The sequence below is a fragment of the Sorex araneus genome, chromosome 3 (assembly GCF_027595985.1).
Source record: "Sorex araneus isolate mSorAra2 chromosome 3, mSorAra2.pri, whole genome shotgun sequence".
Classification (NCBI taxonomy): domain Eukaryota; kingdom Metazoa; phylum Chordata; class Mammalia; order Eulipotyphla; family Soricidae; genus Sorex; species Sorex araneus.
Window position 1 is genome coordinate 30159168 of NC_073304.1, and position 6322 is coordinate 30165489.

The following is a 6322-nucleotide window of genomic DNA, read 5'->3' on the forward strand; positions in this document are numbered from 1 at the left end:
GGATGAGAAGAGTTTACTTGTCTCTCTCCTTATTAAAATTACTCTCCTCTTTTGACTTCAGCTTTTTACTCAGGTGGTCACATTCTGGATTCCCTTTTTGTTGGGTCTGTTTGAAACACTGTCATTCTTTCTTCCTCAGTAGTAATAATTCCATCCTTTGTCCTTGAAATTTGTGAAACTACAGCAGCAGCTGGTCACTTGCTACCATGGAGATGCTTTCACCTCTGCTCTGCAGAACATGTCAATTAAAATCATCAAACCTTTAACTGCTTGAATAATTGAATTTTAGAGTTTATGATAGGACTGGAGCAATGGCACAGAAGGTAAGGCATTTGCCTTGTACACGGCTGACCCGGGTTCGATTCCTCTGTCCCTCTCGGAGAGCCCAGCAAGCTACTGAGAGTATCTCGCCCACACGGCAGAGCCTAGCAAGCTATCCGTGGCATATTTGGTATGCCAAAAACAGTTAACAAGTCTCACAATGGAGGCGTTACTGGTGCCCGCTCAAGCAAATCGATGAGCAACGGGATGACAGTGACAGTTTTTGATATATTAAGAGATGTTAGACCTGGAAAGGAATTAAGCTATGATAACTCCAGTTTTATAGCAGAACTTGAACCATTATAGGGCTATAGTGATAGTACAATGGCTGGTATTTGGCTTACATGTAGCTAACTGGGTTCAATCCCTGGTCCAATCCCAATGGTCCCTCGAGCCTACCAGGAAAGATCCCTGAGCACAGAACCAAGAGTAAGCCTTGAGCACTGTCAATGGCCCAACTACCGCCACCCCTCAAAAAATTTTGAAACAGTGTAGATCTGAACAGCAGCAGCCGTAGCAAACCTGTATGAACATTTAGAGTGAATATTGCAGCTTTGGCTGCAATAGGGTATTCTCATACCATGTAGGGTTTACAATGTAGGTGTTGGTGGTTTGGGATATCTTCATGCCTGTGCTGTGTGATTATCTCGTGATGCTGTGAATAAGTTTCAGTAAGGTTAAGATTGGATACCCTGGCAATCAAGTCCTTTATCTTTTCTCAAAGACATTTGGGAGAACTGTCTAAGTCCTTTGTAAAGCTGAGATCAGATTTAATTCATTTCAGAGAGATAAGTTTTTCTTTTCAGTGAATTGTGCTTTTCATTGGTCCATTTTAATTAAATGTTCAGATATATTGGTACAAACTGTTCACCATGTCTTCTAATTTTCCTTTTACATTCATAAGAATTGTAATAGCATCTTGGTGTTGGAGCAATAGTACAACCTACCTATGCAATAGAGCATAGGTCGAGCGTCTCGCATGCTTTGTTACAGTTCTCCTAAGGAGGGTGCAGAATTTTAGCTGCTGTTAACACACACACGGTTGTGGTCCACAGGAGGTATCACATTTCTTTTGACACTGGTGTTCCTTTTGACAGTGCTGCTGGAACTGCACTCAGTAATGTGCAATGATTTCAGCTATCAAATCTGTGGCCTCATGCCTGGAAGATGGACACTGTGAAAACTTCCCCCCACAATTTTTGTTCTTTCTGGGCCACATCCAATGGTGCGCAGGCCAGGGCTTGCTCCTGGCTCTGTGCTTAGGGATCATACCTGGTGGGATATGGGGGGCCATATATTGTATCAGAGATTAATCCTAGGTTGGTTATGAAGGCAAGTGCCTTGCCTGCTGTACTATCTCTCTTTCACCCTCAGTGTGCTTTATGAAGTGGAATGGGTCTCAAATGGAATATGAAAATGTTATTCTCATGTTATTTTTTATTATTTATGTACATTTATAGGGCTTTTAGCAAAGGGTTAATTTGCTATTTTACTTGAGAGGGGCCTCTTTAATATGAGGTTTTCCAGGGTAGTTTTAGATTAAATGAAAAAAAAAAATTTAATAACAAGATGAACAGTAGAACCAGCCTCTCCTGACTCCTGAGAGACGTGTACCATTGCAACGTTGATTAGGTGGTGAACGGAGCAGATGACACAGAAGGTATTCAGAACAGGAAAGACAGTTTCAAGATATCTCATGACATTACCTAAAGAATTAGTAGTATTTATTGACCAAATAAATGGAATACAACTATGTAGGGTGATGAGTAACTACCACATAGTCCTTAAGAGGTTATGCATGATTGGCTTTATTCAGTGAGTGCTTAGAATCCTAAACAGAGATGGAAACATGACTTGTACAGAATAGCACCAACAAAACAAATGGACCATTGAGCAGGCAAAACACAACAAATTGGAATTTGTCTTGGGCTGTTAGTGTAAAATACATACTGGATTCAAAGATGGCACAAAATAATGTATAACGACTCAATAATCATAGATCATTGACTAAATGGTAATTTTTAATTTTTTTTGGCAGCACAGGTTGTGCTAGGACTTACTTCTGACTCTGCACTCAGGGATCAGTGCAGGTGGAATTAGCTAGACCAAATGGGGTGCTGGGGATCAAGCCTGGTCAGCTGCATGCAGGGCAAATGCCCGACTCACTGCACTATCAGTCCAGCCCCAGGAATGGTAATATTTTAGATACATTTGCTTAAAATATAAAATTGTATTCTTAAAATCTAACTGCAAGAAAACTTTTATGTTGGTCTGAGGATAAGGCTCAGCAAGTAGAGCACATGCCTTGCATACTTAGAATCTAGGCTTAAGTTAGATTGAAAGGATTTTGCATGCTCTACAAAGGAGTTTGTGATTAGTACTTATTTTAAACCCATAACCCGTTAACATTTCCACACTAACAGGGTTTCAGCTGCATTAAGATATTGAGAGTAATAAAATCATAGCTGACATCACAAAAGAAACCAGAGCAGTGGTTCATCTTTGCATATTCTTTTTAAAATATGTGCTCTTGAAGTGTACTGGAACATTATCATCACCTAGATCTTCCACACTGACTAGCTGATAATTATTAATGATGTCAATAGAGACCCAATTGTATGTTTAAGAGTAGTCGACAACAACCCCATCAAAAAATGGGGCGAAGAAATGAACAGAAACTTTACCAAGGAAGAAATACGAATGGCCAAAAGGCACATGAAAAAGTGCTCTGCATCACTAATCATCAGAGAGATGCAGATCAAAACAACTTTGAGATACCACCTCACACCACAGAGACTAGCACACATCCAAAAGAACAAAAGCAACCGCTGTTGGAGAGGATGTGGGGAGAAAGGGACCCTTCTTCACTGCTGGTGGGAATGCCGACTGGTTCAGCCCTTCTGGAAAACAATATGGACGACTCTCAAAAAATTAGATATTGAATTCCCATTTGACCCAGCAATACCACTGCTGGGAATATATCCCAGAGAGGCAAAAAAGTACAATCGAAACAACATCTGCACATGTATGTTCATCGCAGCACTGTTTACAATAGCCAGAATCTGGAAAAAACCCGAATGCCCCAGAACGGATGACTGGTTGAGGAAACTTTGGTACATCTATACAATGGAATACTATGCAGCTGTTAGAAAAAAGGAGGTCAAGAATTTTGTAGTCAAGTGGATGGGCATGAAAAGTTTCATGCTGAGTGAAATGAGTCAGAAAGAGAGAGACAGACATAGAAAGATTGCACTCATCTATGGTATATAGAATAACAGAGTGGGAGACTAACACCCAAGAACTGTAGAAATAAGTACCAGGAGGTTGACTCCATGGCTTCGAGGCTGGCCTCACGTTCCGGGGAAAGGTCAACTCAGAGAAGCGATCACCAACTACATTGTAGTCGAAGGCCATGTGGGGGAAGGGAGTTGCGGGCTGAATGAGGGCTAGAGACTGAGCACAGCGGCCACTCAACACCTTTATTGCAAACCACAACAGCTAATTAGAGAGAGAAAACAGAAGGGAATGCCTTGCCACAGTGGCAGGGTGGGGTGGGGGGGAGATGGGATTGGGGAGGGTGGGAGGGACACTGGGTTTACGGGTGGTGGAGAATGGGCACTGGTGAAGGGATGGGTTCCAAACTTTGTATGAGGGAAGTATAAGCACAAAAGTGTATAAATCTGTAACTGTACCCTCACGGTGATTCTCTAATTAAAAATAAATAAATATTAAAAAAAATAATAATAACTTAAAATATGTCAAGAACTTCATACCCAATGTTTTCTTCTAGTAGTTTTACAGTCTTCAGATATGTGTTTAAGATTTTAACCTATCTTGAATTGCTTTTTTGTATTCTATATGATACATGCAGCTCTTCATTCTTGATATCTGTGCAAATAAAGTTTTCCTAATAGGAAAAAAAAAAGAGTAGTCGACAAGAATGAATGTCATTAGTTTTGTATTTTAGAAAGATAACCAGACAAATATAGAGGATGTGTAAATAAGAAAATGTAGGGAGGTGAGATTGTGCAAGGCTTAAATTAATTGAGTACTAATAGAGAGAGGAGATAACTTCCTTTTCATCGTACTAGGGTTTGTGTTTGAGAATTAGAAGAAAGATGGCCTTTTCTTATCACTTCTGTGTTCTTAAAACATTGCTCCTTGGACCTAGAGAATTAAATACATTCTCGGTCTCCTTGCAGTCTATTGTTATCCTCTGTGTACACATTGCGTCTGCCAGAAGTATTTGTGCCTCATGATTTGGTTATGCTCATCTGTTGTCCTTAACACTTGAGCTTCACAACCCTAGTAGTGTTGCCCTTATATAAAATGAGTTGCCCCAAGGAATGTTGGACAGTTCCTATCTGTTTGAAGCTCCTTAATTTCATGATTTTAATTCTTGTTACTACTGAAAGTTAGGCTAATACAAGTGTGATGAGAATTCAAACCTTTGGAACCTTTCTGATGAATGTCATTTCAGTTCTATTTTCAGAAGTTGCTAAGACATTGATAGGATATTATTAGAGCTGGGCTTATCTGAACACATGACTACCGGATTACATCGTAGCTTTTATTGATGTAATGTTGATTTAGAAGAATATTGTGTATGCCTCAATGGTACATGTTCTAAATACCCACTGCCACACTGCACATGTGGCCAGCAAAATTGCACTATACTAGTTTCCCTTCTTAAAACCACATCCTACTAATCCATCTAACAATATTCTTTAGGAAAGATGAGATATATAGAACCATCAGGCCTGCACAGCCAGGCCAAATACTGTTGGCTGCTGAGGAAGCCACCCATAAAATATGAGAAAGCAGACAGTGGTAGACAATACTGTTACTACCAGATCTGGATGTAGTCCAGTATCCATATAATTGAAATGGATGATGGTACTTAGAATACCAGCACTTCACATTTCCAAAACATTTATTTCCTTTCCTGTTTCAAGGCGAAATGACTTGTTCCTTCAGGTTTCTATAGACATGTAAAATCTTAGGAACTTATCAGAGGCATAGAATACATTATAAGATGGCTATTTGGGGCTTCCCATGACCCACCTTTGCATATAAAGATTAACTGAAAGGACAATTATTGATCAAGACTAGCCAGCTATAAGAGGAACTACACAAGTGGAATATGGAGGAATCCATGTGCAACCTTTCTTATGTTCTTTTCTTCCCACGAGAGATCACACAGAGAAGACTCTTCTCTCGGCAATACAAAGGCAGTAGTGTGTCTCCTATCTATGGCCACGAAGTCTTTTAGACACGTGGTGCTTATTCTGTGGAGTGGAGTTGGGCTTGTTGTCATGCAGGTCTCTGCTGATTCACACATACCAAATTCTGTTACTCCCTAAGAAGAACAGGTGTCCAGAGCATAAGCCACTGTTTATCCTAGCACAGCAAACCATCATTATTAGTTGGTGATAAATGGTGGAAATCCTCCTAAAATAAAGCTCCAAGCAAGAATCACGTGCAAGCATTGCAAGCTAGCCTTTCCTAGGATAACGTCTCTGGCTTACTATATTTTTTCTGCTCCGTGAGTATAGAGCGGAGGTCTGTTTTGATCTTATGACTTGTACTAGTTTCTGGAATTTGCATTGGAGTGGGCTGGAAGACAGTTGTCAGCCTGATTCTAGAATCTGTGAAAACAAAATTTTGTAGTCTTTAGTGAGAGGACATGAAGAAAATGAGGGATTGCATGTAAATAAGAAAAATCCCCAAAACAAATAGAGTCATTCATCTTAAAAGTGAAAAGAACACTTCTGAGATAAGAGGGAAATGTCAAAAGGTCTTCATGTGGCTGTGTCTATGAGGGTCAGTCTATGGGAGGGAACTTGGGATGCCCACTTCCTTTTTCACATAGGAGGTAAGGGACCAGAGGGATTCCAGTGTGTAAGACTCTTGGCCTCCATGCTGTCAACCCGGGTTCAGTCCCCAGCACCCGATATGGTTTTGGGGCCTACCAGCAGTGATCCCTGAGCACATAGTCAGG